Genomic DNA, 23,921 nt, shown 5'->3' with positions numbered 1-23,921 from the left:
TTTAATGAAAACAAACCGATAAAATAGATTTACGTTCGAGACAGAAAATCAGTGTTATCAGTTTAATTGTGGAGACTACGATTATTATTTCAGGCATGTCCGATTCGCTAGCTCTGGCAAAGAGCAGGCTATATTGAATTAGTATGCATGACATTGCACCATTAAGTCTGCGGCCTTACTATTAATGACATTGTTATCATCAGAATTATTATTACTACAAACAAGTTGAATTATAATTATTCTAATAGTTCCATTACGGAAAATTTTACATAACTGGCGTAGGTTGAATGCACGGCCCGTAATCTAAATCGCGTTCATTTGGTTAGTGTTACTCGTGGCCCAATTTTAATTCTATTTTAACTGATCTACTAAAGCCATAAAACGGACGAGTGTTCTTTCGAAGTGCAGTAAACGCTTCCGCATCTCCATAGAATGTTATAAAACATTGACTAACTAGGATTTTAAGGACAGGGGAAGTCATTATCAAATCGTGCAGGAAGCATTAGGACAATAACGTCTCTACACTACAATCGTTTATCCTTCTTTATCCTTATATGAAAAAGAAAAGCTATACAGGAATTAGATAAGAGTTTCTGTATTCGACGAAATGGAAAGCATATTTTCGTGGTTTAGCCAGAGGGAAACTTTACGGCCCACTATCTGCGGAGCCGCTTTACGTAGAATCATAAAAACAACACCGCGCTGTAAGAACATAAGCGAATATTCTCCTTTATTATTCAAATCTTACTTTCGCTAAACTTCGCTCGGGCGGTCCCTATGGAAGCAGCGAGGGAAAAAACCGCCTCGACTTTATATTTTTTGTTCGTCTTATTTATATTCAGGACAAAAAAAGGGTTTGTCAGATGGCAACTAAATCAAGTTCGGAACGCCCACTCGGAGTCTCAAGGTGAACTAAATAGAGGTAGGCAGTTTTTTGCACTGCCACGAAACATATCCAGGTTGCCGCTTATTATTATTATTAAGGTTTTTTTGTTGGGCCAATTTGTTTTGAACCACAATCTAGACTGCATTGGATTATAAATTAATCACGTGTTTGTATGCAGCTTTTTTTATAGCGATGACTAACGATTTGTTGTTGCCATGTAACATTTAAAAGTGCGTTTTTTATCGGCAGAGTCACCTTTGTATATTTCATATTAGTACAAATTGGTTCGAATAAAATATTGTTTGATATTGTATATGCTCTATTTTAAGTTAATTTGAATATATATCATCAACTGCTTTTTCGATTATTGTTATTTCTTAGATGACCTTAAAGCTATTAGTCCGAATTTAATAACAATGCTGTCATCTGGAAGCATATAAAAATATAAAGTAGCGCATATCACGCTATGACAATTATTGTAAACACGATATACTATAAATCAATGACACTGGTACTATAATGAAAAAAGAATAAAATACATATTGAACTGTAAAACATCCTTTTAAAATACATCAAGATGTTGAATCAAGCACTAGTAGCGACGTAGATATTAATAGAAATCTCACGGATTCGATCGAAGGACTTAATAAAGCGCAAGATGTCGAAAAATTCCAATCTATATTCTCAAACGAAAATTGCTTCAATAATAAGGGTCGGAATTAATAAAAAGTAAGTTTCATATCTGCTATTGTAGCTCATTATTCGCAAACAAAAGGTGCTGGGACCTCATCTGGGCTCGCACTTGGCTTAATACAAAAGGCAGAGTAATCGTCTCTTTTGTTTGATGAAGTTCTAAATGTTGGACTTTGGAGATCGCCATTTCTATTTGTTCGCCCTTCTTCGCTGTCACTTGCCGAGACCGTTGTAGTATTTGTGCAAGCGTTTATGCCAACAAAATTATAATGTAAATATATTGTAATATTATGTTTGGCAATGCATTGAATTTTTGTTGACGTCCCATTCCATTAACCGTCAAGGACTTAAAAACGTCTTTATATTAAAAACATTCTTATCTCGGCTCCAAATAACCTTTATGACAATCATAACGTTTAATATATCACACCTTTGAATAAAAAAATACTTTATTATTATTATTTATAGTACTTGCTTATTTGCTTCCGTTAGCAGACCTGTTCTGTGGTACTATTCTAATCTAATAATTATGGAAATCTCAACGGAAACGATTATTTGACTAAATCTCGCCAAAAACAAGTATCAGTGTATTAAAAACAAACGCTTCCTCAAAGGAAGTTGTTATTAATCATCTTTAAAAAAACCTTATCTCGACTGTGACCTCCATACGTTGCGAAAACTGCGGAATCGAAGCCGTAAGCTACACATACGTACGCTTGAACAACACGGAAACCGACATTTTAACCTTGTAAAGAATCGATACGAACTATTCTAACTCATATACTGTAACGATATATATTTATTTTGTATCGATTACAATTAAATCTGCTGTCAATAATGTTGATCAAAATCATTCATTGACGCATATCGACATTAGATACAAGGAAGTGGTAAAATTATTTCAAATTTATTGACACCTAATCCAAATAAAAAAACATACACTACTCACATCGCAGTACTTTTACAAAATAGTAATTTTGAATTATTAATTCTGGAATAATTCACAAACATAACTTTATTTTGTTCATTAATTTCATCAAATATTTTTTTTTTTAGAATACAGAAGCTCACGCGATTTCAAAAATGGAACGCTATAAAATAAATTTTGATTTATGAATTTTAATTTTGACCGAATACTGGCCATCTAAATTTAGAGTCACACCGTTAGTGTGGAAATCATTTTGATTTATGCATTTTAATTTTGACCGAAATGCGGCGTTCCATTTTGATGTTCTATCATGACAAAATGCATTTGAGAATTGGCAATTTTTGGCGTTATTTTAAGATGAGTGCCCATAGTGGCAAACGGCACGTGTCTCTCTCATATGGTGTCTGAACATTTGTTATTGCGTACGCGTACGAGCGGTGAGACACAGGGGCATCCAGTTCGCTTCCTGGATCAGTAACTGTCTGCTACTATCAAGTAAATGTTTTAATCATGACAATTATTTTGATGTTCTTCAAAGAGAATAGTGTTTTTAAAGAATTATAAAAAAAAGAGTTTCAATGGTTACTTTGTAACTTTTTTTCACACAGTCCAGGATTATTATTTCTAGACATAACTGCACAATTAGTACCTTTTTTATGCAACTTAGAATGGCAAACAAGTTGACGGCCCACCTGATGGAAAGTGGTAACCGTCGCCTATAGACATAAGCAGTACAATGGACATAACAGATATATTATATACTATATACTGTTTCGCCCATGATACAACACGACAGGAATGGGAGTAGTTAGTATAAAGTAATATAGTAATTAGCAGTTAGAATAGTTAGTACCTACATAGCTTTATTTGCTTCTTCTGAGTAGGCATCATCACCCTACCTTTTTATGTCATGAAGCATCGATGTGTTTTTTTTTTACAATGGTGTATCTGAGATTATCTCCCAAGGAGCTTGATTCTTTAAGAAGCTTGCGAATCTTCGCTCGCATCTTGGAGTGGGCATCAAACTATTTCAGGAAGGGCACGGCCTGTCCCTCTAAATATGTCTATGTTTTTCGGTCTAAATGATTCAAACTACATATTATACAACTTGATTCTGCTAATATTACAAGAGCAAGCGTTCACACTGTTACACAGGTTAAACTTATAAATGTGAGATCGATAATATCTTTTTTTTTTATACAACTTAGAATGGCAAACAAGCTGACGGCCCAGCTGATGGAAAGTGGTAACCGTCGCCTATAGACATGAGCGGTACCATGGACATAACAGAGTATACAGTTTCGCCCATGATACCCCCCCCGCGTTGCTATTCCTGAGGAATCAGGTGTTACTCTTCTATATCCTGTAAATTCATGCCATATCCCACCTTTCAAACCGAAACACAACCACGCAAACACAACTGCTTTACGATTGAAACACGAATAGGACAGAGGTACCCAAGCAATCAACTTTTGTACAAAGTCTCCCTCTGGTCTTAAACATGAAGTAGTATAATGATACTAATTATGGCATATAAGGATAAAGGCTACATTTTATCTCAAACAGTAAACATATCCCGGTCCTGCAGACGCAGTCGCAGGTAAAAGTTAGTTTTTTATATAATTTGGAATAGTATATAAGCTGATAGAAAGTGGTAATCGTCGCCAATTAGGTGACATTATCATTGTCCAATTTTGATGAACGCATTGTGGTAATTTAGCTATATTATGATCAAAATTAAAAATTTAACGAAAGTAATTTATTGATAAAGCCAAACCTATTATAACTATTATGTTTAGTAATAATACTATTAAATTGAATTAGTATGTGGGCGTTGTTTACTATAAGCTTAGTGTTTGATGAGAAATAAAAAAATATAAATAGGCAACCACATATACTAGTACGTACAAGTTTATCAATATTTAAGCCAATATTTTAACCGATGTTAAAAATAATATTATAAGAGGCGGAATTTTTATACTTCCTAGCAATAAATTCTGTTTATCAAATAAGCTGTGACGTACCACGGATAACCATAGGCAAAGTGTCAAACGAGCATCGGACGCTCGTAATTGATGTACGACACCGAGTTAGTTTATGATCTATCAATGTCTATAGTTAATTGTATTGGAGATCTGTAATTCTAATGCAAAATCATGGTCAATATCATTATCAGTATCAATTATACGAGTACTAAGCGTACTTTTTAAATGACTTCAAAAAGAAATGTTTTTTTTTTGTTAAGTGATAACTTTATTCAAATTTGATATTTTAAAAATCTAAACTCCCGTGGTCTTTATCTTTTATAAAAATACTGTCCAATTTGAAAATAATTATTTTATTTTTGAAGATACATATAGCGATTAGCGAATTAAAAGACTATGTAATAATGAAATCTGAGGATAAATACCAAGCCACTATGCTGATAGTAAGCTAATAGCTTCCTCTTAAAAGATCACTAGTGGAACATTATTATATAATTAGTTAAGGTATATTAAAAATATTATTTTCAATCAGAGAAACTAAATATAAATATATACTTTTTTGTAGTACTTTACATTTCCTATAAAATATAAAGATTTTATGTCTTTTCCCGTGTGGTCCCAGTATAGAATTGGCCTTCCGTTTCCCATGAGTGTCGTAAGAGGCGACTAAGGGAGGGCGACGGGCAGCAGCGTCCCTCTTAAAACATCTCCAAAGCCTAACTGCGTTTGCCGATCCGCCTGCCAAGCGTGGCAACTACTGGTAAACCCCCCTAGGGCAGGCCTATGTTCAGCAGTGGACAGTTAACGGCTGATACGATTGTGATTTATATTTTTTTATATTAGAACGATTCTAAACTAACAATAAATCAAATATTAAAATCTATTCAACCATATGAATGATACGAGGTCATAAAATATACCAAACACTCGTAATATATGCGAAAACCATAAAATTGATAAAAACAACTTTATGAAAAGTAACCTTGACTGAATAATATATGTATATATATATATATATATATATATATATATATATATATATATATATATATATATATATATATATATATATATATATATTACTTCCTTAAAACACTATAACACTTCCTCTTTTTTCTTATTCTGTGTTTAATCATTTAGATTTTTTCCCATAACAGTCTAACCTTCACAGCCTCGGGGAAGGGATTGTTAATAATGCAGGCTAACAGTCCCATTGCTAGTAATATACTCTGTCAGGTTGAACTCCACGTGATCCCCCCTGGAAAACATCGTGCTGAATTCCAGGTGTATTCATCACGATGAGCTAACTGACTTACCTTTTCATTCTCACTTATCATCTTTTACTGGTGCTTCGCCAGTGTATGGTATACCGTTAGCGCAGGCGGGGTTACCATTACATTGTCATCCATTAAAAAAAATCGTCACAGCCTAAGCAAGACCAGTAGGTTAACATAAAATTACTACCTGAAACAGATTTTACTTACTAGCTGTTTTTACTCTACATCATATGTGTAGATAAAACATATAGCAATTTATAATTTAGACCTTTTGGATCACAATTATGAAAACCGTATTCCATTTGGTGCTAAAGTATTTGTGTGATTTGAGAATATACAGACAGACAGACAAAATTATTAAAATTATTATTTTGGCTTCTATATAAGATATATAAAGACCCTGTATATATATTTTTTTTCTTAAAAAAATCCCATGTACAGACGTCCAGTTACTATTATATTAAATTAATAATGTTTATATTAGTAAGCTAAATTATCACAAATAATACCACAAAAGGCTATGAGAACTTGATATAGAATTAAATTTAAATATCTCAAATATCGTAGCTCTATGTTATATGCTAAATAAGCGGGCAGAGAAAGGCGGTACGGGGAAGTGAATATAAATAGCATATCATTGAACAATTGTCGCATAGTGTGGCATTGTCGATATAGGGTCGTGCTGAATCATTGTAAAAAGTTCACACTCAGCACTACGAGTATTACCACAATACGGTTTGTGATAAATAAAATATTAAAATATATATACTTGTAACTGTATTCTTAATAGGTGAAATCTCATTAAAACCTGTTTAACAGTAATTAAGTGACAGACACCTAAACGTCATTTGCATTATTGGCAGGATTTCTGCAAAGGATTTTGTTATAAATTCATATTACTAAGTTATTAACAAATTCATAAAATATTTTACTAAAATAAATATATTTAATTAATTTAATAAAATATATTAAATTAACTAATTAAATTTTAATAAACTAATTAATATTATAAATAAGAAAGTTTGTATGGATGGATGTAAGGATTTGTTTATTACACTTTCACGCAAAAACTAATAAACTTGGCTACCGTAATTGTTTACCATCAGTCCGGCTGTGTGCATGTTTGTCACCTTTGTAGTATAAAAAAAAAACTTAAGTTCATTAACCTAAGCCGATACGTGTATCAGCTAATAGAATTTTAATTTCTCATAATAATAAAGATTTATTTTATAATGAAACTGCTGTGTAAATGAATTTAAATATTGCAATATTGTACATTTGTAATCATTATGTATTTATATACGATATCACCACCATTTTTTTACCACTGCCAGCACCAATGGCATTCTGAATATGATTGCAAGCAGATTGGCCTGTCCTTGCATTGGTCACTGCTATGTTATCTCGAATGGGATACTTCAGATGTGACCAAATTTGTTTATTATTTCTTTTTTTTTATTTATTTATTTTATTGTAAGATTTAGTAACATTAGGCTAAAATTACGTTACTAACAAATTAGATCACAACGGATTCGCACGGTTTTTTGTAAAATAAAATATAGAGACAAGAGGAAGACTACCGAGCCCAGACGTTTACACCCGAAGATTTCCGAACGCCAACTTTCTTATCAGTGGCGGTGCCGCGAACACTTAAAGATCACGCTCAGCGGGACGAGGCGCACAGTCAGGATCGCCACAGCCGCTCATGATTAAGGGTCCTGAATTGATCCCGAAACTAGTCTAACTTTATCGATTTAATTATATGTAAGTCAAACCTCTAGTTATTGTATTAAAATTAAATATATCTGATGTTAGTTACTAATAATTTAGCTATTTATAAGTAAAATTCTTTTTATTTTTTTAATTCCATTAAGTAATTTATCAATTAAGTAAAATAAATAAATGTTTATTATGTCTTTAGATTATTTTTTACTATTTATTCTGAGAGGGATTCAGTGTAAGATGTGGATCTGATATGTCTACACGTAGATAGATTAGATGTTAATCATACAAGTGTACCATTAGTGGCAATCCATGATGACGCCGAAGATCAGTAATGTCCAATGTCATTCTATTGATGTATTTACGATGATTATTGAATTCTATTGGAATAGTTTTATATGATGATTTCATAAGATTATATTTTTATTATTATACCTACATTTTTATATATATATATATATATATATATATATATATATATATATATATATATATATATATATATATATATATATATATATATATATATATATATTATGAAATACTGGATTTGCTTTGCAGGATCCTGCAGGATAGTGAATATTTTGTGCACTAAATTTAATTTGAATCTGTTCAGCAATTAATAAAAAAAATTAATACATCTAGAAATGTATTAAATTTTTTTAAATCCAATTAAACATAGGTTTGTTTTACAAAATTACATTTTATTTAGAAAATAAAGAATTCTTACTAATAACTGTTGATTGACTGGGAGAGATTGCTATATATGTAGTATTAAGTCCGCCTTTTGCATTAGAAATTTTTTTGTAATGTGGCCAATAAAGAATAAATAAATAATAACGTTAATTATTTAAAATAAAGAAAAAATCTTGCTTCAATTTACAGCCTCTCAGTCACAACACTACGGTTTGTCGATGGCCGTATAATCGATGTCGAGAGTTGACACTCGCCACCGCACAACCCTAGGAGTCACGATTCTCTGCGGGCACACATGACCTTTTCCATGCTACGTCTATTTTGACCCCTTTCGTCATAATCGCCTATTCATATGAGCACACGAGGTGAATTTTAACGGTAACCTATATACGGAGCCATGCGTGTGGTTTGCACGTATGTGGAAAGATAAATTAATCACAAAACGTGAGTTGGTACACTGTGATATTTTTTTTTAAAGTCGCTTTAGCTATCAGGGTTACTTTTAATGGATGGTAATGGAATGGTAACTCCACCCGCGCTATCGATATAGGCTGACGGGGCACCGATGTAAGATGATAGGTGAGGATGAAGCAGGTTAGTTAGCCCATCGTGACGAATTCAACAAGAATTGTTCACGATTGTTTCCAGGGGAAACCGCGTGGAAGTCGACTTAATATACTAAGAAGTGGTGAAGATATAGACTGATATATATACACACAACAAAACCGACGAATTGTGACTTCATCGCTATTGTATTACAGTTGATTTCTTTCTTTTTTTTTACAGTAATTTGCTCCAAATTAGATTAAAAATAAACAGACTAAAGTTAGTTATAATGCAAAACTTTATTTCATGGAATTAATCTCTTATACCGAAATAGTTTATACTCTTGTTTCTTAAGTAATTTATATATCCAATTGTTTGAAGAATTCTCAGTAACAATGTGTTCAACATCCGTTATCGTGGTTTCGCTTCACTAGAATTTTAATATTATGCCCAGCGTCTAGGTTTTTAACATAAGGATAAAATAAACTTGGCAACAAATAGTCCATCAATATATTTATTCGACCATTTATTGTGCACTGCTGAATATACGATTCTCCTCATAGCCACGTGAGTAAAAACAACACTATAATGCTTGTGCCGTTCTATTTCGTGCATGCGGTAGCGATAACGTGTCTGTCGATTGATATATTTGCCACTTGTTTAGCCAACCGAAGTCACTGAGAAAATAATCACACTCTTTTAAGCAATTGGAAAATAAATCTATTCAAATATCAAGAATTATCAAATATATAATAATAAAATAAACTAATTTTCAGTGTGTTGCACAAGTACATGTCTCTGTCCAAAACATCGATATCCGATGTGTCATTAGTGCAACCAGCTGACTGCAATCAAAATGGTTGCATAAATTTCATACGAACATTTTTTTGTTCGAAGTGACGCGGCTTGTGCGTCGATTCGTCTAGTGGGGAGTCGTCACCCTTTACAAAATGACCGATGGGCTCATTACACCATCATACACTGCATTAAGCAGTATAAAAAACCTATTTATTTTACATAGATAAATTGGGTCCCGTTATTTACATATTATACTTTTGTTTACCTCCAAACCCGTGAAGGCTTGCTCCGTAAACAGCTTGTCACTGGTGCCAACCATATATTTACAGCTAGTATTGTACGTTAAACAATAATAATCAGCTTCCATATTGGGCGATACCAAATTTGTATACATACTGACAAATGGGTATCGATTTGTTTGTCCACTGTGTAATAACAGACGTGGATTTGGCCTAGCCCGCACGCTTGTATTAGCATTCACATAATGCAATGATGATATTTGGTGCGTTATACAATGGTAAACTGAGGTCAATTAATATTGTACACGTCAAGTCGACGAAGAGTTTCATGGCGCGTTCCATTTTCGTCTCGAGGGGCACACTCCAAGCTGTGATTAAAAAAAAAATTACAAATGACATCCCGCCAATAATTTATTGAATAAAAATTATAGTCTATAAGTAAAACCTTCTAAATTTAAAGTTCTAAATTTAAAAATTATAGACAATATTGGCGTATCGAGTTTTTTTTCTTAATAAACTTGTTATCTGTTATTTAGCGCTCAGGTATCGCGATATAAGTTTATAATTTACTATCATGTAAATCTATTTTTTTCTTTTCTATGATTATAATAAAATTAATGTACGTTTCTTGTGCACTATACTGTAGTTGCAACTTGAACGCCTAATATCTCAAGGTTGCAAATGTCTTTTTATCAAAAATTGTAAATTATTAAATTATAACAAAAAATCTTTAGCGAACGTGATGTTACACGGAAGCCTTGGCCCACATGTTTCGGTGGTTGATTTCAAAGGTTTAATATAAGTATATAAAAATATGACTGTATTGTTATATTGTTGCTCACGTACTATTAAACGTGGTAAACTTGTCATAATTGTTACTTGATACTAGCTACGTCGGCGACTTCGTTCGCTATACGGAGATAAAAATAACCTATGTCCTTCTCAAAGATTACGTGCATTCCAAACTTTATAACAATTGGTTTAAGCATTAAAACGTTAAATGAGAATAAATAAGTGAAGCAAGGAATACTAGGCAGCTTTAAATTTCGAATCACTACATTAATATTAAACTACATTCATTCGTTCTTCCATTTTTTTTTGATGGGTGAAAATTGTATGATAACCCCGCCTGCGCTAACGGGATACGCTGGTGGAGCACCAGTGAAGGGTGATAGATGAGAATGAAAACAGGCCAGTTAGCCCATCACGATGAATTCATCAGGAATTAACCATGATAGTTTCCCGGGCGAACCGCGAGGAGGTCGACCTGGTTGGGTATATTGCTAGCAACGGGATTCTCAGTCTCCATTACTAACAATCCCTTTCCCCCCTTCGTTCTTCCATTTCATTTCATTCACTCATTCAAAATTTGTTCCAAAGACTCATTCGAACAAGTATCCCTCAAAATGAGTCAAGTTGAAGCAGGTAAAACTTAATACGATAAAAAAACTACTCCTTGAAAACTAAAATTGCACCAAAAGTACTAGTCTAGGCTTCAAATTATCTAGTATTTTTATAGTTTTTTTTTTTTTGTCGAGTTACATTGTTCTCTTTGGTAGCAACGGCGGAATGCTATTTTTATAACTTAATGACTGTAAAAACAGCAATGAAAATGTTACCATATTATTCAAAGCCACATACATTAGATACTTTGTTCACCTAAACTGGATTTAATGTATGACGTTTATCATTTAAAAATGTAAATTAATACAGTAATTGTATATATAATCTTGGCATATAGCAACGCTATACGATAACAAATAATTAAATAATTTTTTTTTTAAAGGATGAAAATAGTATGGTAACCCCGCCTGCGCTAACGCGATACGCTGGCGGAGCACCAGTGAAGGGTGATAGATGAGAATGAAAACGGGCCAGTTAGCCCATCATGATGAATTCATCAGGAGTTAACCATGATAGTTTCCAGGGAGAACCGCGAGGAGGTCGACCTGGTTGGGTTGCTAGCAATAGCAATTCATCGAAACGTCAAAGCTACCTATTTCAGCTATTGATATGTTTTCTCTCTTTCTATTGCACTAGATTCTTAATTTGAAAGAAAGTGACAGACAGAACAATTTAGCACACAGGTTTGTAGGTTTAAATTTTTACGAATAAGGTCGTAAACCTAAATAGGAATTGTGTTAAAAAAAATTTTTTTTTTTTTGGTTATACACATTCATACTATTAAGGTATTATCATTTGTAAATGTATAAACCACTCAGGTAGAAGGGTCTTTTTTTTTTTAATGGATGATAATGGAATGGTAACCCCACCCGCGCTATCGGTATACACCGGCGGGGCACCAGTGAAGGATGATAAGCGAGGATGAAGCAGGTCAGTTAGCCCATCGTGACGAATTCAACAAGAATTGTTCACGATGGTTTCCAGGGGGAACCACGTGGAGGTCGACCTAATAAGGCATATTGCCAGCAATGGGGCTGTCAAACTCCATTACTAACAATCCCTTTCCCCCCTAGGTAGAAGGGTCTAGAGCGGTGTTTCCCAACGTCGGGCCCACAAAGGGACAATTTGATAGTTAAGGAGGTGGGGGGACATTTAAATGCAATGGTACAAGTTGATACCAGTGCCAAATTTAACAGAAAAGTAAATAAAAAAAAAAAATGCTGTAAATATTTATTAGATAAAATTTCGTTTGACGTTACCAAAATATCAACTGGGCGATTAGAGTCGTCAAGCAAACTTTGTCGGGAAAAATTATGTATGGGGGCCATAAAAATTTTAGAAACGTTCAAGTGGGGCACTGCACAAAAAAAGGTTGGGAAACACTAATCTAGAGAAATAACCTTTTAACATGGCTCCCGATTGTTTTACTTGGAAAAATCTTTTGTTCGAATGCGACATACACTTGTTTATTCATTAACATACATATATGCAAGATTCTAAATACATACACGGGATCTTTTCACAATACCGATCTTGTTATGTAAACAAATAAATGCACAATATGTTTGCACGTTAAACAATTGTCAATTACATTTTGGTCAAAGACCGGCACCTTAATTTCTCCTTCCACGGTTCTTGGGTTACATTACAAACAGGTTGACTTTTTGTGCACCGTTTATGTGTGGTAGTGGAAATTATAAACGCACTAAGGCGATTATCTCTTGTACGTGATTGAGATTTGACGATATCGGTGGTGAAGAGGTAGATTCACCATCCGATAGTCGCGGATTCGATCTCAAAGTATACAAATATTTTGCATTCAGGAGGAATCGTATTTTATGTGTATACATTACGTGATATTGTAGCCAAATCTGAATCGGTTTTGATGATTCTTTTTTCCCATTTTATTAATATTGATTTATTTTTTATTATTGGGTAGGTGTAATAGATTTTTTTATACCATGAAGGTGGTAAACAAACATACAGGCCGTTTGATGGTAAACAGTAGCCTATGGATGCCTGCAATACTAGGGGTATCACGTGCGTGTTGCTGACTTTGATGTACTCTTTTTGAAGAACGCCATCTGTAATCTCTAGAGAAAACCTCGGCAGAGAGCTCATTCCGTACCGAATGCGAATTTATTGCTAAACAATCTCTTCCAAGTACCAACCTTTAGACAAAAAAATAATGAGACGAAAAAGAGATAGAACTTCTTGACTTCCTTGTCACAGGGTTCCATTGGTTCCCCCATTCCTTTGACCATAAAGTGATATTAATCATAAAGAGCGATCCGTATCTGAAAGCCTTTATTAAGCTGTCACTTAACGTTAGCTTAATATAAAAGTTATTGACTAGAAAATTACAGAGCACAGAGGACACATTGCACAAATTGCGGTGGACATTTCAGATTCAGGTATGATTTTAGTTTGTTTTGATTACGCATTTTAAGGTTTTTTTTTATACAACTTAGAATGGCAAACAAGCTGACGGCCCACCTGATGGAAAGTGGTAACCGTCGCCTATAGACATGAGCAGTACCATGGACATAACAGAGTATACTGTTTCGCCCATGATACCCCCCATGCGTTGCCATTCCTGAGGACTCAGGTGTTGTTCCCCTGTACCCTATAAATTCACGCCATATTCCACCCTTCAAACCGAAACACAGCCATGCAAACACAACTGCTTCACGGTTGAAACACGAATGGGACAGAGGTACCCAAGCAATCGACTTTTGTACAAAGTCTCCCTCTGGTAAATTATATATTGCTAGCAACTGAATAGTAAACCCTTATTACTACTACTCAATTCCTCCCTAAACAGCGTACACAGATAGAGCGGACTTTGCCATTCGGTTTTCAAAATAAAAAAGTCTCTGTTAAGGGCGTGACCACTAATACAAGTGCCATGGCACTTACAACTTTTATCTTCTCGTTTAACGCTGGCTGGCGGCGAACACTTGACCTTGCGGAGCGCTCTACACCATCTCGGGTACGAAACTGGCCGCGGGCGGCCATTTGTAATTTATATATCATATATACTACCATATTTACTGGGTATTACGTTTTTTTTTACTTTAATAGTTGATAATGGAATGGTAACCCCGCCTGCGCTATCGGTATACACTGGTGGGGCACCAGAGAGGGGTGATAGGTGACGATGAAAAGGCAGGTCAGTTAGCCCACCGTGACGGATTCAACGATAAATTAGTCACGATCGTTTCCAGAAGGAACCGCGTGGAGGTCGACCTGGTATGGTATATTGATAGTGAAGAGGACTAACCTCCCCATTATTGACAATCCCTTCCCTCCAGGGTATTACGTTATTATAAGTTGATGCCAATTATACATAGAGGGCTAATGACGTTAAAATATTTGCTTACATAATAAACTTTATCATACGAGGTCTGTCCGGAAAGTTCGTATAAAAGTGTTCTGGAATGCGAGAAAGAGGAGTGGGGAGGCCAGGTAAGCGCAGGACCCCTTCCTTATGTCCCTAACAATGCTTCAGTTCTGGTCTGACCGCCGTGCGGTGCGAACTGGCTTGTCACGCCATCTGTGAAGTTACCTCTTAACGAAACCCCGTCGGCATGGAGCCCGCTTCCGTTGAAGAGCAGCGCGTCGTAATCAAGTTTCTCTCGAAACTCGGCAAGAATGGCCGTGAAAGCAAAGAGTGGAAGACATCCGGGGAACCACGAACAAAAAAATCAAGAAAATCCCGCTCAAATGTCAAGACAATGTTGATTGTTTTTTTCGATGTTTGGGGGATTGTCCATCAAGAATTCGTCCCTCCAGGCCAGACAGTTGATGGAAAATTCTACGTCGATGTGCTCAGACGCCTCAAAGCTCGTGTGGCACGAGTTCGTCCAGAATTGGCGCGAGAGGGGCGTTGGATTCTTCACCACGACAATGCCCCTGCCCACACCTCTCTTGTTGTCCGTGAGTTTTTGAGTAAAAATTCCATTACGGTGACCGAACACCCCCTCTATTCGCCGGATTTGGCCCCGTGTGACTTCTTCTTGTTCCCAAAAACCAAATTGGTACTTCGGGGGCGGCATTTGGGGGACATAAATGAGATAAAAAAAGCTACGACGGGGCAGCTGAGAAACCTACAACCAGAGGACTTTCAAGGAGCCTTCTCACAGTGGAAACGGCGTTGGCACAAGTGCATTATGTCACAGGGGGAGTACTTTGAAGGGGATAAAATTGATTTACCTGAATAATTGTAAAATAAAATTTTTAAAAAACTTTTATACGTACTTTCCGGACAAACCTCGTATTATATATGAGTGTAAATAAATATGTGACACAAAAAAAATTGCTTTTTTTTGGATGAAAATGGTATGGTAACTCCATCTGCGCTAACGGGATACGCTGGCGGAGCACCAGTGAAGGGTGATAGATGAGAATGAAAACAGGCCAGTTAGCCAATCATGATGAATTCATCAGGAATTAACCATGATAGTTTCCGGGAGGAACCGCGTGGAGGTCGACCAGGTTAGGTATATTCCTAGCAATGAGATTTTTAGTCTCCATCACTACCAATCCCTTTCCCGCCAAAAAAAAAATTGGTTAAAAAGTGTTAAAAAAAATTAACCCCTCATACTAACACGCCAAGTTCAACTGTCAAATTTTTTTTTATAGATTTAATTTCGAAATCACCCTGTATAAATGGTACATATGGCTTGATATTGCATTTTTCCCTACATTAATAACAATAAATTCATAAATATTATATCATAGTAGAAAATTATATGGGAAAGTGCACACCGCAATCCAGTTTACTCAAGTTTCACTCGACCTAAGTGGTTAATAATCGATAATAGCCGGGTTTCGAGTTCGATTCTCGTTTAGAGCACGTTTCTAACTTGACCTAGTACGCGGCAAATGGCGGCGTTATCAAAGTTTTAATTTATAATCTGTACTAATTCAGTAAGTACAGGATACTGTTAGCCACTAGGGGGAGAGGGATTGTTAGTAATAGGGAGGTTTGTCCCCATCGCTATCAATATAACTTATCAGGTCGACCTCCACGCGGTGCCCCTGGAAAACATCGTGACTAATTTATCGTTGAATTCGTCACGATGGGCTAAATGACCTGCCTTTTCATGCTCACCTATCACCCCTCACTGGTGCCCCGCCAGTGTATACCGATAGCGCAGGCGGGGTTACCATTCCATTATCATCCACCAAGAACTGTTAGGTACTCTGATTTGAATAACTATGGTCCTAGTTTCGATTCTTAGTTGAGTCAATTTACTGCATCATCATTGTAATTAAGCTATCCATTGTTCTCTATTATTATTCATTGTTCTACCCCTGTACATACAAATGCGATGTAGGACAACCCCCCACTAGATGGAGTGACGACCTCAAATGCATTGCAGGGAGTCAGTGATGCAAGTGGCTCAGGACCGTTCCTTATGGCAGTCTATGGGGGAGGCCTATGTCCAGCAGTGGACAGTTAGCGGTCGATGTGATGATGATAAAAATGTTTTTTTTTAATCTTTTTTTTTATTCCTATTATCAATAATGTTGGTCAAAGATTCTCTGTTAATTGTACACTTTCTATTGCTGACTAAAGAAAACTCTTAAATAAATGAAGGCCTCAAGAATGGCAACACATAGGGGGTATCATGGGCGAAACAGTATACTCTGTTATGTCCATGGTACTGCTCATGTCTATAGGTGACGGTTACCACTTTCCATCAGGTGGGCCGTCAGCTTGTTTGCCATTCTAAGTTGTATAAAAAAAAAAGAAACTACAGACTACCACAAGGATACACAGTGTAACAAAAAAATAGAGATACATTCGTCGAATTATTCATAAAACTTTGTAAGGACATCAATTAGTAATAACTAGATTATAAAATGTAACATTCATAGGAATATTAGTAAGCACTTATTCTAAAAAAAAAAAAAATTACGCAGGGTTGAACCTGATGAAGTTTAGATTATTCTATAAATGTTAAATATAATTTAAAATAGAAACAAAACGTTTAGTATTGGCCTACGAAATTAACTGATGAAATATTTGTACAAGAATTATTTGCTACCATAGATTCGTAGTTGTTTAGCAAAGTTTTAGCCTACCTAGATATATGTAATTCGAATCTGTAGGGTTGGGACTGTAATCGATAATATCACAGAACTAGTGCTGCCCCACAAAAAGTTACAACAATAAATAAATAGAATGCCAAAATGGCGGATGCAAAATATCATTACAGTAAAATTTATTATTTTGGAAGATAAATTGGATGGCGGACTGGTCGTGATTTCCTGAATGTAATGTATTCGAGCGGAGCCAACGCTGGCTTCGAAGGCTGTCATAGAGTATACAACAGACAAACGTGACATTTGCATTAATAATATCCAATAACAAATGGTTACGTATTTGGGTGAGCATTCGAGGTTCTGACCATTTAGATGTCAGTGAATCCCATGTCAATACGTTTTAGTATACACCGTCGCTCAGCATTAGATTATACTGAAATAATTCTAGAAATTCTAAATTTATAGTAAAATTGACCTAAGGTTTTAATATTTAAGGTTTTACATAACAGCTTTATAATATATTACTTAACAACATCAATTCATATTATATATGTATATCATGACAGGTTACAAGGCCAATTAAAAGTGTTGTAAATGTAAAATTAGTGTGTTACTTCTTAGCACTTTAATGGCTCGATCTGTTGTAAAATTTGGTATATTACTATTATCATTATATTTTAATTAACCAATTACATATTCTATGTACATGAACGAAACTGCGAGAAAAGCAAAATTATATATTTATATGTACTTCTTGTTATAATGTGAAATAGCCGAATTATCTTTGATGAAAATTACAAAGTTTTGTTTTTTATTTAATACTTTATTATACACACAAAATAGTAGATATGAACATTTTACGTTACATTTGTCGTAATATTTTTTTTTTTAACTAATTCTCAATACATTTTACATTTCAATCGACAAAACATAAATAATTCATTGATATTATTGCAACGCATGTGATTTTTAACTTTCTCATGTTATCATAGCAAAAAGCTTTTACTCTGAGAGACAGTTCCGTGTAGGCAAGCCATTAATTACTACGAGTCCATCTATTTAAGTGATTATAGTGCGTCTCACGTACAACACGGTCTATGTGCGTCGACTACTAATACTTGATTTTTTATGCTCGACATTGCTATGTTTATTGAATCTTGTATCGAGTGATCGGGCTCTGTGACTCGCAAAATGGCGTAGGTAAAAAATAAAGGCACATGTATCTGTTTGTAAGACGAGATCGTTGTGATCTTGTTTTTTATTCTAAGAACCTTTATGGTTTCGATGTTGTTAGTGTAATTAATATAACGTACTTTAAATGTTCAATTACATTTACCCTACAATTAGGTGTGTTTATGTTTAGATTGTACAGATAGCGTTCGTAATAAGCAGAATATATAATAAGTAATGTAATAAGTACATATAAACTATATTTGCTTGTACATACGTGTATACGGAATTAATTAATGAAATTATAAATTCTGAAATTCCTTTTGCCTCTGATTAATACTGATCTACCATCAAATTGATAGCAAAAAAATTATTTCAACAAACTTCAAACAGAAGGATAACTTTACTTCGACTGTGATTTGTGTTTAACATACAATCATCATCATTATACTATATCATCACATCAGCTGTTAACTATCCTGATATACACTGCTGATTATAGGTCTACATTTTCCAGTTGTTGCCACGTTTGGCATGTGGATTGGCAACTGCAGTTGGCCTTTAGTGATGTTCTAAGAGGGCTGCTTCTGCCAACCCCTTAACCATTAAGTTTTCTTAATCACCTCTTACGACACCTACGGAAAAGGAAGGGGTAGCCCATTCTATATCGGGAGTAACATGAGCAATATACACTATACACGCAATATATTTCGAACAGTTTCAATGACTTCTTATCGAATGAGTAGCCCCAAGCAATCAACGATTATCGAAAGAGTAGCCCCAAGCAATCAATGATTATCGAAAGAGTAGCCCCAATTAATCAATGACTTCTAATCGAAAGAGTAGCCCCAATTAATCAATGACTTCTAATCGAAAGAGTAGCCCCAAGTAATCAATGACTTCTTATCGAGAGAGTAGCCCCAAGCGAGTTTTGGCAAAGCTAAACGTGCTTTATGGCTAAAAAAATTTTTTTTTTAATAACTACACTAGGAAATCATAAGACCAATGGACTGTTTAGTGTTCCGTATACAGACAAGCATAATTTAGTTTAAACAGCACACTATATAATTATTCCATTTGTATTCAAAATCAACAAGGCAATCTAAATTACCTATCTGCTTACCTCATTAAGATTAAGACAGATACTACAACGAATCTGTTTGTACGTTATTATCTGTACAAAATACGTACTCTTTGCCTTCTACTAAGCGTGTAATAGTGTAAGTAATGACAGAAAATAAGTAGACATCCTGATCGGACACATAGATAGAGTCACACGACAAATAAACGCTTCGCCAAAAAACGTAACTTTCTTATTCTTTATGTGAGTGAATTTTTATCATAGACCACATGCAGATTTATATGACTCCGTATACACGTATGGGGATATAAAAATATTACAGCGTGCAACACTGAGAAAGCGGAAATTCATGGTAAAAATATCCCTTAATACAAACAAAAAAAAAACTGGATTTATTGTGATCATTAAATTAACATCAAATTGAATATGTATCAGTCTAATTTTTTTTATACCCCTCTTGTGGCAAACAAACATACGGCCCACATGATGGTAAGCGGTTACCGTAGCCTATGATCGCTTGTAATACCAGGAGTATTAAGCGCGCGTTGTCGGACCCTGAAAAAACCTTTTTATATCTTTTTTCTCTCTTTTGAAAAACCCTATGCTGTAGACATTTTACAGTAAGAACTATAATATAGCCTTCTTAATAGGTTTACTGGAAGAGAATTATTAGACAGTAAAGCTAATCTACAAATAGATACATGTATTTATGGCTTTGTAATCTGAGGCATGCTAATTAGTTTTTTTTATATAACTTAGACTGGCAAACAAGCTGACGGCCCACCTGATGGAAAGTGATAACCGTCGCCTATAGACATGAGCAGTACTACGGACATAACAGAGTATACTGTTTCGCCCATGATACCCCACATGCATTGCCATTCACGAGAACTCAGGTGTTATTCCTCTGTACCCTGTAAATTCACGTCATATCCCACCCTTCAAACTGAAACATAGCCATGCCAACATAACTGCTTCACGGTAGAAACACAAATAGGACAGAAATATCCAAGCAAACAACTTTTGTGCAAAGTCTCCCTGTGGTGAATAGTGATAAGTTATATGTATTACAAGTCAATAGCAATAAAAAAAAATAGCAGATAATGCATTCAATACCAGTACAGTCAATAACTATCGTATTTTATAATATACATTTAGAGTACTGTAACGTAAATAAATAAACGAATCGACATTATTAAATTGACAATTGGCGTTGGAGTAAACAGCGATATATAATGTAATAAATAAATAAATAAATATATTGAGAACATTAACAGATTTGTATAGCGTCCATTCAGACCAATACTTGAGAAGTTTTCAAAACCTTTTCTCATTGCAGTGTGTCCCGGACAAAATTCAATTTGTCCCGGACATTATATTGCGTCTCTTTCACTTTACATTCACATATAAATATAGGGACTGTCCGTGGATACAATTTTATGAGACCGATGCACTACATCCAGTTCTTGGAGATATTTTATATTTCACTTGTATTTTTCATTATTATATCTGGGAACAGTATTATTCTTTGAAATAGCAAATATACTATTTCGAGAATATAAAAGTTCATTTCTTCTCTCTTTCTCTATCTCTGTCTCTCGCCCTTTCTCTCTAAGTATAATTACAATTATACGAAATAATGTATCATCAGAATTGTTTTTACAATAAGCTTTCAAGTTACATCTATTAAATATGCAATCATTATTTCAAACCATATATAGTCCAATGTTTTAAAAAGGCCTTTTTCATGTTCCACTAAAAGGAATGGTCCTGATCCATTTGTATAACTGTAGCTTTCTACAAGTATATGTAAGTTCTAGACAATCATTTATGGTCACATAAATTGAAGAAAATATATAAAAACTTAGGTGAGATAAAAAACAATTCAATACCAAATCTTGATCAATTTCGAAAAGTGATATGCATCAAATATTCTAATTTACTTTTGCAATTACTATACGATTTATAAATTAATTAAACACAATACATAATGTATCGCATTGTGCAAAATAAATAAAAAAAAAAGATAGACAGCACCAAAGCATTGAATATTTCACGCCGCAACACATTAACGCTGTGAAAGTGCAAAAACAGACCGAAATGGTAGCTCGGTTTAAATTATTCGCAGTAATAAATCCAAAGTTATGAATATAAAGAACAAACAGTGCAGTCATAATGCAATTTGCAATATCATTACCGCAGCACGGCGGTGCAAGATTAACGTCACTTGCAAACAAACATCTTCGCAGACGCGAACATTGTGAAACTTGCAAAGGTCTTCAAGTTATAAGTGAGTAGTCGAAAATGTTAATTTGAGCAGACGAAAATTATTTGAGTGTTTCCGATTATGAAAATAGCGGTGGCAATTTGAATTCAGTGCACGAAATTAATGTCACTTGCATTTTTTTATATAATAGTTGTGGGCGACTAAGGAAACCAGAAATGGTAATTGGAAATACAGTGTATATTGGCCAAAGGAACTTAGAAGACTAGGGCAGCGAAGGGAAGCCAAAAGGAAATAGTAGAGATGCATGTCAATTTCGAATTTGGTAAATTATAATATAAAATCTATAAATAATTTATGTGGCCTGCACTTCACAATGGTAATGGCAAATAAAACTAGTGATCAGCATGGTGGAAAACAATAGTCGTCATCTTCACATGGAAACTTTATGAATATTATAGGCTAGATTGTATCACTCATTACAAAATCTATGGTATCTTTGATGACAGATTGCAGTATGAATACAGATAAAGATATTGATTTTCTTTTTACTTATACGATAGCCTTTACCAACATTTGAGGGTTATTATTGTGGTATATATTATAGGAATAAAGGTTTTTGAGTCGAAGAAAGATTTTTGCAGTGTGGATGACGTTCTATTGAATGGAGTGACGACGTCAAACGCATTTCAAGGAGTCAGTGGATGCAAATGGCTTTAGATCGTTCCTTACGGTAGCAGTATACAAAAAATAGGCCTTTTTCGTGTTAGCACCGTTCAGCAGTGGGCAGATAATAGCTGATATGCTGATGATTATAGCGGTGTTACTATTAAGTATCATAATTATGTATATGTAAATAAAGATGGAGGAGGACAATGCATCTATATAGATATAAGATGTAAAAATATGCACATTCAAATTTTTAATAGAACGACCACAGTAGTTTAACTTTAAAATAACACCTCAATGCCGGGCAAACTTCGTTACAGTATTTCAACGCAATCCGAGAATTCTACATACGTAATAAATGGCTTTATTATCATAAAGCAAAGTATGGCGCATAGAGTTAGAATTTTCTACCTCATAAAACATCCAAGACTTTGTTGATCCCAGTCAGGATTCTCTTTGTAAATACTTCGAGTGTTCGGTTCGTACGTAGGGTTGGCAAATTTATCATTTTAAAATATTGCCTCAAAATTAGTTACAATTATTAGACCACATTAAAAACTTGATTTAAAATACTTTCTTTACTTTTTTGCATTACACAATCTTTACAAAACGTGGACTTATATGAACAATTTTTTTTTGTCGACAGGTTACTCTCGTGTTAATGTTACAGTGATTTCTATAACATTATAAACGGTTTTTTATTTGTCTTTCTCATACTCTTATTGTTGTTAAACTCATATTCTAATCTTCTATTTAATAAACTAGTCGATAATATGACCCTTTAATTAAATCAGAGTGTAAAATTAATTGCAAATCATAAAAAAATATCGTACATAATTCATCATCATTTTTCTATCAAAATCATTGCAGTTTCATATCCGCTTCTGCACATACATAAATTTATCAACGTAACATTAATTTTATTTGGACACGCAAACTGTTCTACCGTTACCATCATGTAGCCATATTTAAGCATTATAAATATATAAAATTAAAGACGTTTTGACGCTGCTGTTCCTGGAAGCGTAACATTGGCTTATTTATTAAGTGAAAATATATTTCTTTCTGTCAGTCAATGATAATAATTGATCGATATCTTTACGCACACAGGTGCAACGAGCGATATGTCTGCATATTAATGCATTTGTTGTAATTAAAAGTAGATTTTCTGTTCTATATTTAAAATGCAGAAAGGAACTTTATTACGGATAGCGTTTCCTTTGATACTGTTTTACATGAAAATTTTAAAAACCGAATTTCAATATTCAAATTTGGAAGATGAACGGATTTGGAGATATTCACCATATCTATGTTTAAGATATTATTATGTAGATTCTAATTTATGTCTCGTTGCTGTCGGTACTTGTAAATTGTATTAAAGAGTTACCTGTGTGACACACTGATGTAATTAAGACTCTGGATGGCTTAACGCATCGTTTCTTGTCTTTTTGACGTGCCTTTTGACTTGAGTTCATTGTTTTGCTCTTTAAACGAGAATTCTCCTCAAAATTAACATTGTTTAACCAACTTTTATTGTACAAGTTTGATA

The 23,921-nt window shown here is 34.4% G+C and overlaps 1 protein-coding gene across 1 annotated transcript in view; it reads right to left on the bottom strand.

The window, feature by feature from the left end:
- The window catches only part of LOC113521604 (transcription factor Sox-12-like), a 118,855-nt gene that overhangs the window by 6,106 nt on the left and 88,828 nt on the right, over positions 1–23,921 (bottom strand). The gene's annotated exons all lie outside the window — the stretch shown is intronic.

This window comes from Galleria mellonella, unplaced genomic scaffold (genome assembly GCF_026898425.1).
Source record: "Galleria mellonella isolate WM207_F2 unplaced genomic scaffold, CSIRO_AGI_GalMel_v1 utg63, whole genome shotgun sequence".
NCBI lineage: Eukaryota > Metazoa > Arthropoda > Insecta > Lepidoptera > Pyralidae > Galleria > Galleria mellonella.
Note: the sequence above shows the minus strand (reverse complement) of the source record. Positions and strands in the feature narration are given on the sequence as shown.